The sequence below is a fragment of the Tamandua tetradactyla genome, chromosome 13 (assembly GCF_023851605.1).
Source record: "Tamandua tetradactyla isolate mTamTet1 chromosome 13, mTamTet1.pri, whole genome shotgun sequence".
Lineage (NCBI taxonomy): Eukaryota > Metazoa > Chordata > Mammalia > Pilosa > Myrmecophagidae > Tamandua > Tamandua tetradactyla.
This window is the reverse complement of record NC_135339.1, coordinates 48,220,072-48,241,901: the sequence shown is the minus strand read 5'-3', so window position 1 is coordinate 48,241,901 and position 21,830 is coordinate 48,220,072. Positions and strand designations below refer to the sequence as shown.

The following is a 21,830-nucleotide window of genomic DNA, read 5'->3' as shown; positions in this document are numbered from 1 at the left end:
GGACTCTTGGGAAGTCACAACCAGGAAAGAGTCCAGCGTGTAGAGGAGGGTTCAATTCAGGACCCCAGACACCTGTAGTTCTGAGAGGCATGGGCTCTGAGTGGACAACTCAGCCCTGCAGACTGATCACCCTGCAGGGAAAGGTGGTGGGAGGAGGCCAAGAGCAGGGCTCTGAAGGTGGACCCAGATTTAAGGTTTACTCCTTCTGACTCCTGAAAAGAAACATCTGAGGAAATGAGATTGCATCTGCCCTCTCCGCATCATGGGCTTTTTAACTGAAACAGCAATTCTGCCCCACTGGGGTTGATTAACCCAGAGACTCAGGAGCAGCTGCACCAGGAAAACTTCACGTGAGGCACTGAGGCATCAAGAAGGGCACACCAAGGTGACCTGTAGAACACTTTCTCAACCCTCCCGCACTTCCATTTGGTAAATTAGGGAAGATCAGTAAAGACTGAAAGGAGATTCAAGGCTCACATTATCTCTGGTTGGTTTGCTACATGTAAATAATAGGAACTTTATTGTAGCAAACAGATTGTCCATTACCATTAGTATGATTTCAGCCTGCTTTATGGCTCCTCAGCTAGTTGGGAACATATTTTTGATTTTGATATAAAAACCTGTCAGAATTTGTTTTACTAAAACTACAGAATGATACAGGTCAGTTCAATTATTAAGAAAAATTCAATTAAGCAAATGCTGTATGTGGCATTATAAAAAATAGTGTAACAGCCCATATGGCTTGATAGAAGTGGCGGCACTTTGTCCCCTGCACATGCACGACACCAGCATGCCCTTCAGTTCTTCTCACTGTTGCCATTTTGCTATGAGAAATCCCTTCCTCTTTCTCCATTCCAAACTCACAACCCTTCTGTCCCCCAAAACCTCCTATTCTTCTCTGCCTCACTAACCCAGGAACACTGGCAACTGATTTAATTGCATGTGTCTGCAGGGGACTTGGTTAACAGAACTTTGGTACCCCAGGAGGTTGAAATTCTTTAACAAGAGACAACAGGCTGGATGGACAAATAAGAACAGTGTGACCAGGGCCCCAACTCTGGTCTGCAGGTGGTTAAGGATACCACCTGCTCTGGGATCAGACTAATTGGGTATAACTCTCTTATCTACTACTGCCTCTTAATATGATGTAGAGCAATTTACTTAATTCCTCTAAGACTCTATTTTCTCATATGCAAAATGGGTATATTTACCATTAGTTCCTTCGTGTGCCTTTTGGGAGAACTATGAGATAATGCATATTAAAGCACTCAGCATGGTACCTGGTGAACAGTAAGCACTCAATCCAAATTAGTTTTATGTTGTTGACATGCAAAATGCTTGGTGGAAAAGCATTGAATTTAAGTCAGGAGGTCTGGACCTGCCACTAGCTCTAAGACTATGGGCAAGAAATTCACCTCCCTGGACCTCTTTTTCCTCATCAACAAATCGGGGATAATCGTGCCCTTCTGCTAGCGCTGTTTTGAGGTTTGAGTGACCCGCCTGGGGAAAGTGCTTGCAAATGATTACGTGGCATGCAAGTATTATTGAATGTGATCATCTCCAAGCTCATCCCAAGCCTCTGGAAAGGCTGGCAGATGTCATCCACATGAATTTGTTTGAAATATGGACTGTCCACTTGAGTAATATCCAAAAGCTTCATAAGAGCATAATGATGCAGAGCAGAAACAAGGCACAGAGATCTAGAAGCCCAAACCCAAAAGGATCTGAGAAGTACAGCAGAGCAGTCTTCAGAAAGGAATTGCCTGGCTGGCTGTAATTACTAGCTCAGCATCTTCCAAATAGGCTGATTATATTTAAAATAATATAATAAACCCAAAAGTTGATGTGTCATAATTCAGCTTACTTTCAGTCCTAAAGTCTATAACGACTTTTGTCCTTTGAAACCACAACCCAGGAGATAAAGCAGCCTGAGTTTGCTGAGATGCCCTCCAAAAGCAGCCATTTTCAAGCTGGCCCAACATTGAGGTCCAGAGCTTGCCTTAGAGTTTGGCTGATTGAGGCAGGCAGTGACCCGGCCCCTTGGCTGAGATCATGGAATTTTTCAATCCTCTGGTCCCCAGCTCTTTGCTAACAAATGTGCACTCTACAGGCCCTTCCAACCTGGTCATCCTCCAAGTCAAAGTGAACCAATTATTTACATACAACTCTTCTTTCTTGGACTCTGTGGCCTGGGGTTTGTTAAGCGTTTTTATCCTGAGTCTCTTATTTTATGAGAGCCTCAGGATATATAAAACAGAAAAATGGAAAGAGGGAATGAGTTTGGAAGACAAATGAAAGGAAGGAGGTGGGAAAAAATATGTTCTTATCTGACCCTACTTTGCCTCTTCAGGTGAAGGAACAGGAAAGGTGGCTCACAGTTGCACCAGAGCAGTTTTGAAGAGGAAGCTGTTTGGGGAAGTGGCTGCTCGCAAAGCTCAGGGGAGCTGTCAACTCCTAGCAGAGGTGGTTCTTATCAGGGAGACTCAGTCTCAGCTGGTGGCAGGCAGAGGTCTCTCCCTCAGCTCCTGTGGTATTGGAGTAGGAGATACTACCTCAGGCAAAATAGAAGGAGGCAAAAGAAGGCTGGGGTGGAGGTTATGGATCCCAACCTTGTCACTCTGCTCCAGTCTTTACCCTACTTTCCTCTTAGCTTTGATTGAAGGAAGAAAATCATGATTAAAACAAAAAACCCTCTCATGTATCATTTCAACATTTTTATTCAAATAAGGAATGACTATAAGCATATCCTCTGAACCTCTTCCTGCCCTAATTTCTCTCTCTACTTAAGATCTGCTTGCCTCCCAATTGCCTTCATGCACGCTGACTCCTTCCTTTCTCTTTTCCTTCTTCTGAACTCTTCCTACTCCCTCCCCTGTGGAACCCTTCATTTGAAATCCCTCCTTCTAAGAGATGGAAACAGCCAAAATGTCCATCAACAGACGAGTGGCTAAACAAACTGTGGCGTATACCTACGATGGAATATTATGCAGCTTTAAGACAGGCTAAATTTATGAAGCATGTAATAACATGGATGGACCTAGAGAACATTATGCTGAGTGAGTCTAGCCAAAAACTAAAGGACAAATACTGTATGGTCCCACTGATGTGAACCGACATTCGAGAATCAGCTTGGAATATATCATTGGTAACAGAGACCAGCAGGAGTTAGAAACAGGGTAAGATAATGGGTAATTGGAGCTGAAGGGATACAGACTGTGCAACAGGACTAGATACAAAAACTCAAAAATGGACAGCACAATAATACCTAAGTGTAATGTAACTATGTTGGAACACTGAATGAAGCTGCACCTGAAATATAGTTTTTTGTTTGTTTGTTTGTTTGTTTGTTTGTATCTTTTGTTTTTGTTTTTTTCTTTTTCCTTTTTATATATATATATTTTTATTAGTATTATTATTTTAATTCTCTTCTCTATATTAACATTCTATATCTTTTTCTGCTGTTTTGCTAGTTCTTTTCCTAAATCGATGCAAATGTACTAAGAAATGATGATCATACATCTATGTGATGATGCTAAGAATTACTGAGTGCATGTGTAGAATGGAATGATTTCTAAATGTTGTGTTAATTTCTTTTCTTTTTTTTATTAATAAAAAAAATTAAAAAAAAAAAAAAGAAATCCTTCCTTCTCTGCTCCTCCCCTCCTTCTTTGCTTCCCCCTTCTTCTTTCTCAGTTCCCACCTTCCCACTTCTGCTCTCCTGGACTACCTCCTCAAGATGCCCTGATGGTGACTTTCTGATTTCCTTGTTTCTGACTTCCAGAACTTTAAAGGTCGTGTAAAATCTTATGAGTAGCTGTCAAAAGAACTGACATTGATCAGGAGAGGATAAGGGTGAGGGAATGAGGGTTCAAGTCTGAATAAACAAAAAAAAAATAAGTAAAAATAAAAGTTTTATTGTAAATTCCATAAGAATGTAGACTATATACCTTTGTAGAGCCTAGCACTTTGCCTAACGCATAGAAAAAAACTCAATGAATATTTGTCGACTAAATTAATGAATGACTACCAAAAAAAATTTTGAACACACACAACCATGCTGTCAACTGAGCAAGGGAGCGGAGATGCATATCTTTAGAGAATCTCAGAAATCCTCTAGCAAAATTACATAATCATTCATCATCAGCATAAGCATTATTAAAATGTAAATGCTACAGCTAAGGTTTGCTCTTCAGTGGACTAACATTTCCCTTGTTTATAATACTAATTTTCTTGGCAAGCCCTCTTTTATAAATACAGGTAAAGTCCCAGTCCACAAGTTCTGTACACAAAGCCAGCTGTCTCTGCAGACACTGGATTACTTAACCCATTCCCTCTGCACCCAAATGGTCTATCTGCTACAGTGAGCTGGCTCATTCTTTCAATGATATTTCAAGCCTTCTTTGTGCCAATCTTCACACGCATTATCTCATTTAGTCCTCACAATACTCTGAGGAAGGTACTATTATTACCCAAACTTTTCGCATGCAGAAACTGAGACTCAGGTTGGTCAAGTAAGGTCACCAATGGTCCCAGTTTTCCTGGGACTAACATAATTCTCATTTTCCGTTTTCAAACTGAGTCCCAGGAAGCTCTCCTGGCTTGCCTAAGATGCAGGGGTATCCCAGGACATGGGACTTTCAGTGCTGAAACTGTGAAAGCTCTAGGTAAACTGGATGAGTTGGGTCTCCCCATTCAAATCACATGCCCTAGGCAACAGAACTGGTACCCCCTGTCTTACTCCAAGGATACAGTTTCAACTGTCTGACCTTTCCCAGCCAACCTTCATAATTCTGTATTTTCAGCTGTTCTAAGACTGTCACCTGACACTACAAATACTGCCCCCTAAAACCTCTTTTTCCCTAAAGCCAACTGTGCTAACTGCAACTCCATTGAGTGAAACATGGAAACATCCTAGGAGTTACTTACAAATCTGTCCAATCCTTTACTTCCTTTCTGTTCCCTTTACTATCACCCGAGTACAGGTCTTCAGTCCCTGAATTCCCAGAACCAAAAGGCTCTTCCACTTCCAAGCCTCCTTTCTGCCCACCACCCTCAGATTCACTCACCTCGAAGTGCTAACCAAAAAGAGAATTCACAGTACAAATTTACATGTGACATGTTCAAAAGCTAAGGTAAAGAGAATCCAATGGCTCAATCAAGGCCATGCCAAGGCAGAGCACAGTCTAGCACTCACATCTTCCTGACCTATAGACCAGTGCGTTTTCCAAAACACCTCTGCTTACCTCTCCTGGGCCTCCCCTCAGCTGCAGAGCAAGTGGACACACTGCATCTGGAGACGTGCAAGCCCTCACACTGCTAGGCTGGTCTGGTCCTTATAGCCTCCAGACCTCAGCTCATCTTCTCATCTGCCCTCTAGTCCAGCCTGCTCCTCCTCTTCCTACACCACCAAAGAGGCTTTCACAGAGCACCTGCTTCGGCAAAGCCCCATCGTAGACAATAAATAGAGGAGGGACGTCACAGTCGCCCAAACACAAGGCTTCAACTGTAGCTCAAATTCCACCTCCTAATGGCCCCTTTTCCTAACTTTGCTGAACATACATTGTCAGTATCATGGCCTTTGACATTTAAGTTATCCAGTCTCATTTTCTGTCTGCTACACGTGGGTGGGTCTCAATTTCCTACTAAGATTGTCAGGTCTTACGTGTAGTAATTCTGGGAAGCCTTTCTGTGTGTGCCCTGCAACACATCCAACTTCGCGCTGGGCATATAAGATGTGCTTGAGGATTACTTGTTGAACTGATTAAACTGGTTACAACAGATTCTCTGTCACAAACAATCCTAAGCAACATTTCCCCCCTCTGATTCTCGTTTACATAGCAGTCATTCTGCCAAAGCAAAAACAGATGGCACACTATTTGCATTGTCTTCTAGGAGAGAAAGAGCTGACATCAAATTGACCCATTTGCATTTCTTTGTTCCACCCTAAGGAGGAACTCACCTCCTTCCCATGCTCTTCTTCCTCCCCCAGATGTCTACATCTCAAATAACCTAATCACCATCTTCTGAATCCTTCCTGTCACTTCCCACCCCCTCACCCAACACACACACCACCTCAAATACTGAACCACAATTCAGATTTTCAAAGCTCAAGAGCTAAAAAGGAGCAACTGACTCATTTTTCCTTGATCTAAAGGGCTTACCTTTCAGTGGGTTCTGAATCAGGCTGCAGATTATCCCTAGCAGCCCTGACACCCCCTATGTGGGCCCGTTCTGGAGCCAGGGCAGACCCAGGAGATTCCTGCTTCCCTGACCAAAGTGAACAACAGGCCATAAAACACACTGACTTGCTGTGCTACCTTGAGCAAGTTCCTTTGCTGCTCTGGACTTAGAGTTCCTCAGCGATAAAATGAGGCATTTCTACAGGGTCTCCAAGACCCCTTTAGTCACACATTTTCTCACTGATTTCTTTCTTACTCCTGGGATCCCTCCACAGCACGCTGTCCTCCAAAAACAAGTCCAGCTCCAATAAATGCACCATCATCAACACAGCTTTTCTGTTGCCAATATAAATGTATCTTCTTTCTATCAGTCCCACACTGAGAAAAGCTCATGAAAAAAAATGTTAGTTCACCCAAGATGGAAAGATGTCCCCTGTAAAGGGCAAGCAAGTTTCAAGGGCCCTAAGCTATCTTATGGAGATAAAGCTACTCCACAATCTGGCAGTTTGAGTTCAGCAGTTCATATAGAAAGCCAAGCCACTTGCTATCTCAGAATAGAACAGGAAATAGATACCAAAGGGCCCCTGAAGAGCCACCTCAGCATTGGTGTCACGTGGGTTCCTTCTGCAGACCACACACCTGCATCAGGCTCCCACTGGCCTTTCTTTGGAGCACTCACAAGCAAAGGAGGGGAAAAGGTCATTTAAACCACAATTGCCTCATTAATTGCCCTTACTAATTGCTCTTAATAAATGGGAAACCCATTTGATCTGCTGAGTACCTTGACGGGTTTGGATCTGCAAAATGGGCCCAGAGCAAAGTCGGGAAGAGAAGCTGGGAAGCGTTGAGTTGTTCTGCATAATCAAGAAGAAAAACTTGAAATTTGTAGGGAGAATCCACAAAGGAGGGGGCAAAGAGAAGGGAAAAAATGATAAAGAAAGCAACCAGCAAAGTGGGAGTGGAGTGGCCAGTAAAAAAAAAAAATCCCAGGGATGGGAAGCCAGGAAGTGAATGTCTAATTTCAAAAGGAAGTTCTGTACCAATGCAACAAAAACTCCTCCTGAGTCCTCTCCAATTTGCTCTAAAATCTTCTCCACAAGGGTCAACAAGTAAGTGGAAATTTTGCTTGTTTGTTTGGGTGGAATGCAGGGTAGAGGTTCAATTTTGGGTATGAACTGAGGTGGAATAGACCACAGAAAGGAGAGACATGAGATAAGAGAGCAGGAGTTAGCAGCCAGTGGTGATCACAAGAAAATAACTCTCCAGGAATTTGGAGAAATCACTGGATGTTCCCAGTGTATTGAACTGGAGGTTCAAGTCCATGTTTTCAAGATATGAACGGGAAGGAAGATTCCGTGGACAGGTGTGCCCACACTCGCAAGACACACACATACCTCTGGATTAAAGAAAAAAATCTGAAGAAAAGCCTGGGAAGAATAGTTGGCTATGTCTGGGCCTAGATACAAAGGAATCCTGGCTCCCTGGAATGGAGGGTACATGCTTGAAGAGCAAGCAGAGTCAGCCTGCTGGCCCATAATGAAGAGCTATCATCAGAAGAGATGGCAGCTCCCGGCTCTGAAGGGGTGGGTATGCATGCCAGGTGCTCTCCACACTGAAGGAAGTGGACCAGGAGAACTGGATCAGCTGAATTCTGCTCAATTCAAATATTTAGACTATTTGAAAATAGTCTAAATAGTCTACCTTCTATGGCACCTCCAAGATGGACGCTGCCTCCCCCTAAGATTACAGCCCCAGCCCTATTAAAGGTATTTAAGAGTGGGAATGTACATTAGGAATGTACTAAGAAAGGGAGTGAGCATGGTTGGATGGGGAGAAAGGACCAAACTCCTGGCAATCAGAATATATCAGGAATGGATGTTAGCCATGAAAATAGACCCTTCTATAAGATTGTTATCTAAAAAGAAACAAAGGGAAGGTGGAGGAGTCCAGCACTTCAGACAAATCCATCCAAGCCCTCAAATGTCTACCCTTTCATGTTTTATGTCTTCAGCTTCACTCATTCATTTCACATATATTTATTGAGGACGAAATACAAGCCAGGCACTTGCCTTGGTGCTAGAACTATAGAGATGAAGCAAACAGGTAAGGTCCTGTTCTCTTAGACTTAACAGAGACAATAAACAAATACAGAAGTACATGAGTGAATGAGAGCATTTAGATACTACTACATGTCCTGTCTGTAGAATAAAGCCAAGGACTGTGATGAGAAACAGATTGGGTTAGGGACAGTTTTAGAGAGTGGTCAAGGAAGGCTCATCTGAGCAGTGAGAAGGAGCCAGCCTTGAGAAGATGCTCGAGAAAGGCATCTGGAGCAGAAGGGACAGCAAGTGGAAAGGCCCTCCAGAGGGACATGGAGAAGCGTGGCTGGAAATGAGGACAGACAGGAGGCCTGGGCACAGATCCTGCAGGCCCCTGAGAGCCACAGGCATGAAACTCAATGTGGACAGCCATCTGGTACAATGTTGTGGAGAGGAGACCCTTTCCTGAAGCAGGGGCCAACAGGAGGGCCGTTCCTCAAGAAGAAACCTGAGTGAGCTCAGCCGTCTTAGATGAGGCTCCAGCAGTCACGCTTACAGCGAACTACCAGCAGATGGCTCTGTGAGAAGACTGCCAAGTTTGCTTTCTCCTGCCATTGCTGACGCTTTTCCTTTTCTAAGGTAGAAGCACTTTCCCCACCGAACAACAGCTCCTTTAGCAAACAGCTGCTTTACTTTCATTTTTTACCAAAGGAACCAGTAGTAACGAGTATAATAAGGCAGTCCAGGTGACTTCCATCTTTTCCATATTGACGACTAAAAGAGAAACTATTAGCCAAAGCACCACGCTCAACCAAATTGACTGGGTCACCCTCTTTTCCAGATAGTCAGCCATAGAGAAAGAGGAACGCCTGCAGCCGAGGCCTCTGGCCCAATTCCCATCACCAAGGATGAGACTCACCCAGGAAGTGATGATGACCTCTGGGCTATTCCCTTGGCACTTAAAACAACTCGGGGTGAGGGCATGTGTGAGGGTGCAGGGCTGGGGGAGCGAGAGGAGCAGGATGAAAAAAGCCTGCAGGATGTTTGCTAATTTCACCAAGATTTCCTCGCAATGGTATGTGTTTTTAAATAAAGACAAGAATTGCTCCAGACCTCATAACAAGCACTGGCCTTAGAAACAGATGTGTTTGGTGTGGAAAGAAGGGGTTTTGCTGACCAGCGTGCAGTTGGCACCATGAACAAAGGATGTGCGGGAATTGTCAGTGAGTCAGCTGAATTCGCCAAGGAGCTGCCGGGTGCTGGGCCTCTCGGGGTGCCTCAGGAGTCCAAAGGGAAAGAATAGAGTCAGGCCCTGCCTCTGAGCTGCTTGCAATCTAAAATTGGCCATGGGAATCCTTTTCCTTCCCGTCCATCTGTTAGAATTCATCTCCCCCTCCTCTGAGCTCCTGACTCGTTGGTACAGAATAGAGCTGGTCTGGATCTGTGTTCCTCATGAAGTGGGAGGTCCCTGACCTCTCTGGGAGTGCCCGTGACCTCCCTAGCACCTCCTACACAGCCTGGCCCCTGGCCAGCCCTTCATGAATGCGTACCGAACTCAATTCTGTCATGAAAACAGGAAGTGGGGGCACAGAACCCAGGGAAGAGTCTGTGAAGCCAGGCCATGAGTTAAATCGGGTCTGCCAAGAACTCTTCTTAATACAGTCAAGACCTAGCACATAGTCAGCCTGCAGGCAGCAGTGGTGTGTTGCTTCTTTGTTTTTCTCCTATGGACTGAGTTTCAGGAAACTTAAAAACAAATTTTTGTAAAGGCTCCTTCGCCTTCAGTTCCCACTTTTACCTGCCATTGTGCCTGCAATCCCTATATGACACAAACCAGTGGGATAAGGCTGTGAAGGGCCTACCTCAAACTAAGTCCTGGGAGGGCAACATGTTCGGCTAATTATCATTGTCCCCTTTTTTTAAAATGAGGAATACAAGGCTCAGAGAACCTACATGCCTAATATCACACAGTTAGCAAGTGGCTGAACCAGATTTTAAACCTAGATCCAACACCTAAATTGTCCTACTGCCACCACATGAGGCCAGCCTTGCCTGGTGGCATGAAACTGGAGTGGACATATATATCAGAATCAACCATTCTCTTCAAAATGCAGATTCCCAGGTTCTGCCCAGACCCACTTAAATTAGAATCTCTGGGAGTAGAGCCTGTATTTTATTAAGCTCCCCAGGTAGAATCTTATAGTCATGTTTGAGAGTCACTGATCTTGGGATAAGGAATAAAAATCCCCAGCTTTGGAAGCAGTTGGTGTGGACCTGAAGTGGAACCTTATGCCAGTTTGAATCTGTGTTGGACCCCAGAAAAGCCATGTCTTTTAATCCTCATTCAATATTGCACGGTGGGAGCATTTTGATTGTTCCCATGGAGCTGTGACCCACCCAATTGTGATGGTAACTTTTGATCGGATAGCTTCCATGGAGTTGGGACTCCACCCATTAATCCTCTAAAAGAAGAAGCATTTTGGCGAGAGTCCCTTTTTTAAGAGCCACAAGAAAGCCACAGCAGAATGCTGGAGAACCACGAAGCAGAGAGTCCACAAGCCAGTGAGTTTTGGAGATGAAGAAGGAAAACACCTCCTAGGGAGCTTCATGAAACAAGAGGCCTGGAGAGAAAGCCAGCAGACTCCTCCATGTTCGCCATGTGCCCTTCCAGCTGAGACAGAAAGCCTGAACATCATTGGCCTTCTTGAACCAAGGTATCTTTCCCTGGATGCCTTAGATTGGATGTTTCTATAGACTTGTTTTAATTGGAACATTCTCTCCGTCTTAGAACTGTAAACTAGCAACTTATTAAATTCCCCTTTTTAAATGCCATTCTGTTTCTGGTATAGTGCATTCCAGCAGCTAACAAACTGGAACAAACCTATACCAAGAGTCCAAAGGGTATGTTTCAGGAAGTTGTGCTTTAATCAGAATGACCAACAATCCCTTTACATCTGGACATCAAGGCTAAGCCTTGGCTTCTTCTTGTGCTGGCCTTCACATCAAGGGTAATGCTTTGGGCACCCAATAAAGCAGGTGCTTCAAGGTTACTGTTCTGAAATTTGTCAGTATCTGTACTAGTTACTGTTGTGGCTAAAAATTAGGGACCTTCCTATGGGCGAGGGCAATGATAAACAAACGAAACCACATCTGTATTGATCGAGAATGCTGTCCTGTGAACTGTTCTCCATCTCTCCCTGACACACGGGGACCCACTCGCACCAAAGGGAACATATGTCATGATTTCGTGATTCATTTTGACAATTCCCATTGGGGCAAATTAAAGGTGAGGAAGTAATTTTAGAACATAAAGTCATATGAAGACTTTACTATCTACCTGATCAAAAAAAAAAAAAAACATGCCAGGGAGAGTCCATGGTTAATTTCTCTCAGCAAAGAGGAGGAAGAGAGGCCTGCTATGCTAGTACATCATCTTTTCATGGAAGGTCATGGGTGTCATTTCCCCAGCATCTGGAAAAATGAAGCATGGCCGGGAGCTCCTCTAAATACAGCCCACGAAGGAATGTTTATCTTGTCCCTGCTTTGCTGGCTGTACACAGAGTTTGGGCAAGGTCAGCGCCCCAAACTTGTAACCAAGACCGCTAGTCTTCCAAAAGTGTTTCCCACCCAAATTCCTTTAAGTGGTTCCCTCCTGCCAGCACCTTTGGTCTAAATCCACGGGGCTGGAAGTTAGAGTCTTCTCTGGTGAAACTCTCTTCCTCTTAACCTCCCTAGGTTTCCTAAAACCCTATTGCGGCCTCATCACAGCGCTACGCTCACAGCCCTTCGCACCCTCATAGTTGTAAATTAAATTTGAATTCAGTACTGCTTAAGATCGCCAGAGCTAGACTGCCAAACCTGTGTGGGTAGAGACTGGTCTTTTTATTCAAGTACCAGAACAGTGGCTGACAACAAGGAAGTATCAGAAATATTTGCAATTCAGTGAGTGAGTGAGCCAGCAAACGACCAAGAGACTGGCTGGCTGACTTGACATTCTGGTTCCATCCTACGTTTTGGACTTCATCTCCTGATTCTCCCATATGCACAGCCCGTGGTCCATCCAAATCCAGTGGCTCCCCATTCCCTGACGTTGTCTTTACTTTTATACTTCTGTGACTTTGTTCATGCTTGGTCTTCTCGGAAATGAAAATTATTTCCATCCCATTCAAGGGCAATCTAAAGCAGAGAAGAGGGGTGCAAGTGTAGTTCAGTGGTAGAATTCTCACGTACCCATGCCGGAGACCTGGGTTCGATTCCTAGCCCGTGCACTTAAAAACAAAAAATCAACAAATGGTGCTGCAATAACGGGATAGTCACATGGAAAAAGAATGAAATGTGAACCCCCACCATTCAGCATACAAAAACTAAAAAAAGCAGAGAAGACACTTTTTTAAATTGAGATATAATTCACATAACAGAAAATTCACAATGATTTTTAGTATTCATAATGTTTTACAACCATCACCACTATCTAATTCTAGAAACTTTCATAGTACCAATCACCGCCCATTCCTTTCTCCCCTCAGGCCTTGGGAACCACTAATCTACTTTATGCTGCTATGAATTTGCCTATTCTGGACATTTCATATAAATGGAATCTTATCATAAATGGCTTTTTGTGTATGATTTCTTTCACAATGTTTTCAGAGTTAACCAGTGTTGTGGTATGTATCAGAGCATCATTCCATTTTTTATTGGTGAATAATATTTCATTGTATGGCTATACCACATTTTATTTATCTATTCATTCATTGACAGACATTTGAGTTGTTTCTAGTTTTTAGCTGTTATGAATAATGCTGCTATGAATATTCATGTACATGGTTTTGTGCAAACATATGTTTTTTAGTCTTCTGGATATATACCTAGGAGTAAAATTACTGGGCTGTATAGTAAATCTATATTTAGCTTTTTGAAGAACTGTTGATCTCTTTTTCCAAAACAGCTGTATCAGTTTACATTTCCACCAGCATGTCTGAAGGTCCCAATTTTTATATATCCTCACCAACACTTACTATCTGTTCTTTTATTATAGCCATACCAGTGCATATGAAGTGATATCTCATTGTGACATTGACTTATATTTCCCTGTTGCATAATGATGTTGAACAACTTTTTATGTAGCTATTGGCCATTTGTATATCTTCTTTGGAAAAATATGTATTCAAGTATTTTGCCCATTTTCTTTTAACTGGGTGCTTTGTCTGTTTGTTGTTGAGTTGTATGAGTTCTTTATATATTCTGGATATTAGATTCTTGTTATATTTATTATTTGCAAATATGTTCTCCCATTCTGTGGGCTGTCTTTTCACTCTTTTGATAGTATCCTTTGAAACACAAAAGCTCTGAGTTTTGAAGAAGTCCAATTTATCTGTTTTTCCTTTGGTTACTTGTGTTTCAGTTATTACATCTAAGAAACTGCGGCCTAATCAAAGTTATAAAAAATGTACACCTGTGTTTTCTTCTAAGCATTTTATAGCTTCAGCTCTTGCATTTATGTCTTTGGTCCATTTTGAGCTATTATTTTTATGTGGTTTAAGGTAGGGGTCCAAATTCATCTGTTTGCTTGTTGCTATCCAGTTGGCCCTGCACCATTTGTTGAAAAAATTACTCTTCCCTCCCATTGACTTGTCTTGGCAAGAAGAAACATTTTTAAGACAACCCTGATCCAGGAGTCATGAAAAAGACAACCACCACCACAGTCTAAGGAAAGTGGAGACCGGCTGGATTATTTTTCAGTACCTACCATGTAAAACTCCACGAGCCACACCTCAGCCCAGCTCTTCCTATAAATGCCAGGGTTCTTTACTTTGGTTAAGATAAATAACCCAATGAAACCCTGAACTCTTTTATATAAAAAAATATTCTGCTTAAAATATTAAAGAGTTTGCAGTTACTCTCCTACCCACGAAATCCATCCACAGAGCCTTGGTGAAAATCCCTGCTCTATCCTCCTTCCCATAGTACTTGCCAAGGCTCCAGAAAACCCTCCTTAATGCAGCTGACTCACTTTGTTTGTTTTTCTGTTTGTTTATAGCCGTAGCTTCTCCTATGAACTCTACATTTCCACCTAACTTCTAGATATATGCAGCTGGTCCCAAGGGCATCTCAAACGCAACTTGTTCACCTTATCATCTTCCTTCCCCCTACCCAGCTCTTACCCCAACTTCCCTTTTGCTGGTCACATCACCATTCTTCCCATCACCCAGACTCAATTCTCGAAGTCATTTGCTTCTTCCTCTTCTAACTACCCCTACCCCCCAGTAGCCAATCAGTCTCTGAGTTTGTACCACTATTTCTTCATCCTGACCACCTGTCAGTACCCTGCCTAGTCCAAGCTTTTACTCTGAGACCTGGGATGATACAATAGATGACCGTGGCCTCATTGGTTTCTCGCCTTCAGGTTCCTCGTTTTCTAATCTACTAGGACACCAATATATTTACCTTCTGGAAGAACAGCTCTGAGCATTTCACTGCCTAGCTTGAAATTCTCAGTGGTTTATCATGACTTATCTATCATTTGGTTTCTCCAAAGTTAGTACAAACTCAATTGGTCAGGAATTCAAGACTCTTCAATCTATAGCAAGAGCTCACACATATGAAATATTTCAGCTATTGCACCCTGCATTGGGCTGCAAGTGTTATTTTAACACCTGCATTTGCCTAGCACTTTGGATTTGCAGTACTCTTTTGCATATATCCTGTGAGGTAGGGATTATTGTTGTCTGTTTATAGATGAAGAAACTGAGCCTCAAATATTGGTGCAATTTATCCAGCTAATGAGACACTTTGATATGAAACTTCTGCAAAGGCTCTTTATAAGCAGATTGAGAATGTGGGGGTAAGAAAGGAAATGGGCCACATTATGTCTTCTCCTCTTCTTCCTGCTTTTTGCCTGGGATTCAGACATAATGGCTAGAGCTCAAGCAGCCATATTGTGACTTTGAACGTGGATACCTTACAAAAAGAATGAAAAGGCAGAAAAATAGAAGAAGCCTTTGCCACTGGTGTTGTCTTCTTGGAACAACAGACAGCTTGGGACAGCCTACCTTTGGCTTTTTTTTTCTTTAGTGTATCTACATATTTAAGATACTGTGGTTGGGTCTCTGTTTCTAGCAGTTATAAACTATTTCTAGCTGCCATACAGCACTATTTGCAGTTGCACATACTGGTAGCAATCACCAATAGGGACATGGTTAGCAAATGATATCACATCATTATAATTGTGTGACTCTCTTCCTCTGCTATCCTCTCCCACTGTTCTGGTTTGCTAGCTGCTGGAATGCAATATACCAGAAACGGAATGGCTTTTAAAAAGGGGAATTTAATAAGTTGCTAGTTTACAGTTCTAAGGCCAACAAAATGTCCCAATTAGAACAAGTCAATAGAAATGTCCAATCAAAGGTATCCAGGGAAAGATACCTTGGTTCAAGAAGGCTGATGAAGTTCAGGGTTTCTCTCCCTAGTGAGAAGGCACATGGTGAACACAGTCACGGTTTCTCTCTCTGCTGGAAGGGCACATGACAAGCACAGCATCATCTGCTTGCTTTCTCTCCTGGCTTCCGGTTTCATGAAGCTCCCCAGGAGGCATTTTCCTTCTTCGCCTCCAAAGGTCGCTGGCTCGTGGGCTCTCTGCTTCGTGATGCTGCAGCATTCTCTGCTCTCTCCGAACCTCTCATTCTCCAAAATGTTTCCTCCTTTATAGGACTCCAGTAAACCAGTGATGACCCACCCGAATGGGTGGAGACAAGTTGTCACCTAATCCAGTTTAACAATCACTCTTGATTGAGTCACATCTCCAGGGAGATGATCTAATTGCAGTTTCAAACATACAGTACTGAATAGGGATTAGAAGAAATGCTGCCTTTACAAAAATGGGATTAGGATTAAAACATGGCTTTTCTAGGGTATATACATCATTTCAAACAAGCACACCCACCGATGGTATAATAATTAAACACACTTCCAAGTTTGTAATATACCTAATGGTGTATACACTATGGCTGAAATAATGCAAAAATATCTTTGTATGAAGAAAAAGAATAAGGGTTAATATACAAAAATAAAATGGAAATTTTAAACTGACAGAATCATGATAGATTTTTATATTTTTGAAACTGTCTTTAATTTGCTAACTCAACCTTCAAATTATAAGACTAAAGAATTTTTTTAAATACTGCATCCTCCAAATCATCACCTTTACTGTTTAGTTGCTACTAAGCATATTTATTTTTGCCCAGGAGATATGGAATATATAGCTACTGAGTATACGAAGCTCCCTCTCCTTATGAGGATTAGCAGCTGAATAATAAGGGGAATTACAATCTGCATTTACAGTCTTAAACTGGGGAGGCAAGGGCATCTCCCTGAATTTGGTAAATTTGTAAGGTTGACTAAACAAGGTCAGGGTGAGTGGAAAGGCTCTTTAACTGGGCACTAGTTGGGCAGGTGTGATCGTAACACAGGCATGGGCCCCACAAACCCACAGGTCTCCCACTTCTTCGGTCAGTAGCATGTGGGAATGGAACTAGTTTTCAACATCTGTCCTTTAATTCCAATTTTTCACTTCCCTTGAGTGTAAGATCCCACTGGGGACAATTTAGGGTTCTTTAAACCCACTCTTTAAGTTCAAAAGTGTTTTCAAATTTCCTAGGAGGACATTACATTTCTTTCTGAAATCAACGCTCCCCACGGTACAGCTTCTCATTGGACTTACTCATGCCCTGTTCCATGTAAGGCTGTTGGTGAGTGTAAATCAGGGCAGAATCCATTTCAAGTGTACACAAGGATCTGAGGAGAAGAAAGGGAAGGGTGGGAAAGAGGAAAAGAGGAAAGAGCACGTACACGTGTTGATGCATAGAGTGTGCCAGGCACTGCCCTCTTCCTAAGCCTTCGAGCACATTCTCAGGTTTATTCCAACGAGGATGCATCATGGCATTCTTATCGCTAATGTACAAGTGAATAAATTGAAGCCCTTAGACTTAACTAAAAAGTTCAAGGTGACATGATCAACAGTTCAACCTAGATCTGTCTCACTCCAATCCAGGGTCTCCTCAATACACCTACGATGACTTCACTAGCAAGCCAAACACACTGGAACTTTTAAGAAGCTTTCTAGCTTAAACAACCAACTTTATTTACATGAGGAAACACACTGTACTTAGATAAAAAGAAGATAACAGGGGACGAGACCTCTTAGTTACATGAGGTAGCACAGCTCAGGAGTTCACAGACCATCCCTGATGTCCGGTGGCATGAGTTTGAACAAAATGTGCCACTGTTCTAGCTTGGGCATGTTTCTCAAGTTCTTTGCACCTTGAGCTCTTCATCTGCAAATGGGGGTGAAAATATTACCACCTCCTAGGCTTTGTTCTGAGGAGCCAATGGAGGTATTTAAAACAGTACCTTCTGCAGAAGATTGCTGGAAGAGGGACGTGCGTGAAGGAGGTACAGCGGATTCTGTTGTCAAAGAGGTTGAGGAGTGTCCCATCTCTCCCACACTTCAATATTTACAATGCCCTATAATAAATGAAATCCATTACAGAAATTGAATTTACTTTGTTTAATTTAATCTTTCTCTAAACTCATATGAGTGTAGAACCCCATCCCTAAATAAGTTAAAACTAGAACTTATTAACCTTCTTTAGCAAGTTTTTCACACTTTGGGGAAGGCTGCATTAAGACAGGAGTAGCTGGCAGTCAGCATCCCCTGTTCTCACCCAAAGCCTGGGGAACAACTGAGGGTGACCTGAGAAAAATGCTTTCATCCTGCTACATCCCTTTTCTCCATGCTTCTAAACAGCTTCGTAGATTTTTCCATGGGTAATTTGCATGTCATTCCCAAGATTAGATTTTAAAACTGATGAGTAATATTTAGGAGAGAAATCTTCCCACTCCCAGTCCTTCTCAGTGGTATGTGGTGTGGGCTACTTAATTAACATGTCTGGGTTGAGGCTTGCACTCCATGAGACAGAAAACTATGTACAAAATGCAGAACTGGTAAATCCGTTCAAATTTGAGCCATGGGACTCAAATGGAAATGTCATGCCCATCCCCCACCCTTCAAAATCGCAAGAATTATTTAAAAACCGAGCAGTAAGACAAAAACTTACTCACAATTAGAAACGGAATATGTTCCCCCCAGTTTCTGAATCTGTGAAGTACAGTAGCCTAAGAGAGTTTAGCTCAAAACTGAGAGACGATGTAGTGAGGTTGCATGTGGTGTAGGCGCATAGGAAAAAGGATTATCTCTGAGTGAGAAGACATGTTTTCCACTCCGTCTAGGACAGGGTCCTCAGGAGGAAATAGCAAAGTGATTAATCAGAAAAGGTCGGGCTAGGCCTAACACTTGTGAAGCAGATTTCATGGAAGAGCTTAAAAAAAAAATTCTTAATCGAATTTGCCAAAATTTTGTTTTGCCAAATAAAACATGAAACAAAGAAAAACTGTTATCTACTATCACCTTTATTCCAATAAAGAAAGGAGACATTTGACCAGCATAAAAACAGGAGGGACTTAATTTCAGTATGAAGGACAGTTCTTAAAAATGGAATAAATTTATTATTGTGGAAAACCTTGCCCACCTTACTTCTCTCCTTTCTTCATGCATCAGTGAAAACTCCATCCCATACTGGTACTAGTTCAAAGAATAGTATTTGGCAATAGCTGTTTTAGTGAAGAACCTCCTTCTGGTTCATTTATGTGACCTTTGGCAAATTACTTTGCTTCTCTAAGATTCAATTAGCATCCATAAAATGGAAATTATATGTACCTGCCTGGCCTATCTCATTGGCTATGGTCAGAAGAGATGAAGAAAAATGGCTCTGAGAAAGGTGAAGATTTATACAAATGCTCAAGATTGTTATTCTTTCTCAACTTAAGTTATTCACTTGTTCCCAAATTCCTGAGATTAGATGATTTCACTGTAAAATTGTTCATCTCAGAGAAACACCAAACATCAGTTGCTCACATGTTTTCCCCATTAAAAAAATAAAACATGAATTGATAATATCCCATGGAGAATAGGAAGCTGAGTCCACATTTAAGGAACACCATTCAAAACTCAGTCCAGGACCGAGGGATATTTGAATCAGTCCACCCTTTGATTCTGGGCAGAGTCCACCTAAATCAAGTCACACAGATGGGAGTCTTTACTATTTTCAAAGATTCCTAAAGAAAGTTCAAAGACTAAAAATTCAACACCCCATACACTACATATTTTATTCACCTCTCTAGCCACAGAATTGAGAATATGGCCAGATACAGATTTGGGGCTCAAAGAACACTGGATAAATTAATAAACCTAGGATATGGGTCCTGGGAAAGCATATTCAGTTTATGAATGGCCTTATCAATAAACTAGGAAGAAAACCTCTAACCTAACTCTTAATGAGATTATGAATATTTTCTAGTTTTAAAAAGAATTTATTGCTCGTGGGAATTTAAAATGGTACAGCCTCTATGGAAAACAGTCTGGCAGTTCCTTGAAAAGCTATGGACCCAGCAATTCCAAACTTAGGTATACACCCAAGAGAACTGAAAATATATATTCCTTGTACATGAATGGGCACAGCAGCATTATTCAGAATAGTCAAAAAGTGTCAACACTCTTTTGGTCCATCAGTTGTTGAATGGATAAATAAAATGTAGTATATCCATAGAATGGATGTTAGTCAGCAATAAAAAAGAGGGAAATGCCCAATACATGTTAAAACATGATGAACTTTGAAAACATTGGGCTAAGTGAAAGAAGGCCATATAATATAATTCCATTGATATAAGATGTCCAAAATGGCCAAATCCATAGGTACAGAAAGCAGGAGCTGGGGCAGAGGGAGAATTGGGACTAACTGCCAATAAGTACATGGTTTCTTTTTGAGATGATGGAAATGTTCTGTAATTAAATAGTGTTGATGATTACATAACACAGCAAATATACTAAAAATCAACAAAGTGTAAAAATCGTGAATTTTATGTGAGGTGAAATATATCTCAATACAAAAAAAAAATTAAATGTAAAAGGCTGAAACAGGAAGTTAGAAGAGAAAACCAGTGGAATTATATTTTATTGGCTCAGCCACAGCTATTTGTTTGAATTTGTGTCAGTAAACTCATTCTTTCCACAGTAGCTGGTAGCTAATATGCATTCAATAAATGTTGACTGAATGTATGCATGTATATGAGAATCCAACACTCAATTTCCTACTAGGCAAGTTTTCTTCTTTCTTTTTAATGTACTGATTTTAGGACATAGCAGGAAATCCTGTCAAACTTTGCTCCTAGAAACATAAAGAATCAATAAATCATAGCATTAGTGTCCCAGCTAAAAATGAATAGTATCAGAATCCTTAATTATGGGGTTCTCAAGTTCTAAGAATACTCTCTAACCACCAGTTTCATTCAATGAATTATTTGAATCATGAATTCCCAAACTTTGAGATATCTTCAGTTACATGAAGGGAGATCTTGAGATCTTCTAAAGTTCTCAAAAGAAAATCAACTGGACTTCTTTAAAGGTTAAACAAATCTATTGTTTACAGCACATTTGGGTAGAGAAGAACACAGCTGTGCTGGTTGAATCAGTTATGCTTACCCTAGAAAAGCTATGTTGATTTAACTCATCTCTGTGGGTGCAGACCTGTTGTGAGTGGGACCTTTTGATTAGGTTGTTTCCATGGAGATGCAACCCACCCCATTCAAGGCGGGTCTTAATCCTTTACTGGAGTCCATTAAGAAACCTCAGGGAGAGACAGAGAGAAGAGAAATAAAATCTCCTTGGAGAAGCTAAGAGAGAAAGAAACACCAAGAAACATTTTGGAGAAGCCACTAAAACCAGAAGCTGGGAGAGAAGGACCAGCAGACATCACACATGTGCCTTCCCATGTGACAGAGGAGCTCCAGATGCTATTGGCCTTTCTTCCAGGAACGTATCCCCTAGTTGATGCCTTAGTTTGAACATTTTTATGTCCTCAGAACTAAATTTGTAACCTAATACATTCCCTTTGTAAAAGCCAATCCATTTCTGGTATATTGCATTCCAGCAGCTTCAGCAAACTGAAACAATAGCCAAGAATAGCAGCCCCCCAAATATTTGGAATAACAATAACAAATCCAACATTGGAAGGACTTGACATGAGATTTGTTCAACTCTAGTGAACAGGTCCAAAGGCCCAGTAAATTATATCCCCAGTCTATGTCTGAGCTGAGACTATGGTCCCTCAGCACTTGGTAACTCATATAAACAGAATCCTTCATTTATAGAGGAGGAAACCAAGAACTAGAGACACAAAGGGACCAGTTCAAGACCACCCTGCTGGGAAAGGTCAGAGCTGAGCCTAGAACCCAGACTTCTTGATTTCCCATTTTGTGTTTTCCCACTGCCTCTTTAATCAGTGTTTGCCAGAATTCTATACATGATGCTATTCTAAAACCACATGGGAGACGCAGGGAAAAAATTGGAATTTTAATGCAGCCGAGGTGACCATAATGAGTTTCCTCCAGATTCACAAATTTTATAAATACCATAAGTAAAGTTTTGGCCCAAGTTCAATAAATAAATATATGTATATATTTATATTCTTTATTATAAATAAATATAACAATATTTATTATT

General features: G+C 41.7%; 1 long non-coding RNA gene across 2 annotated transcripts in view; it reads right to left on the bottom strand.

The window, feature by feature from the left end:
• LOC143653126 (uncharacterized) overlaps positions 1-21,830 on the bottom strand; it is a 167,365-nt gene that overhangs the window by 129,398 nt on the left and 16,137 nt on the right. The window contains exon 3 of one of the 2 annotated variants that reach the window (XR_013161115.1): positions 16,360-17,737. The exons of the other annotated variant lie outside the window; for it this stretch is intronic. This is a non-coding gene — a long non-coding RNA (uncharacterized LOC143653126). Of the gene's footprint in view, positions 1-16,359; positions 17,738-21,830 lie in introns of those variants that run through there. 2 annotated transcript variants of the gene reach the window in all.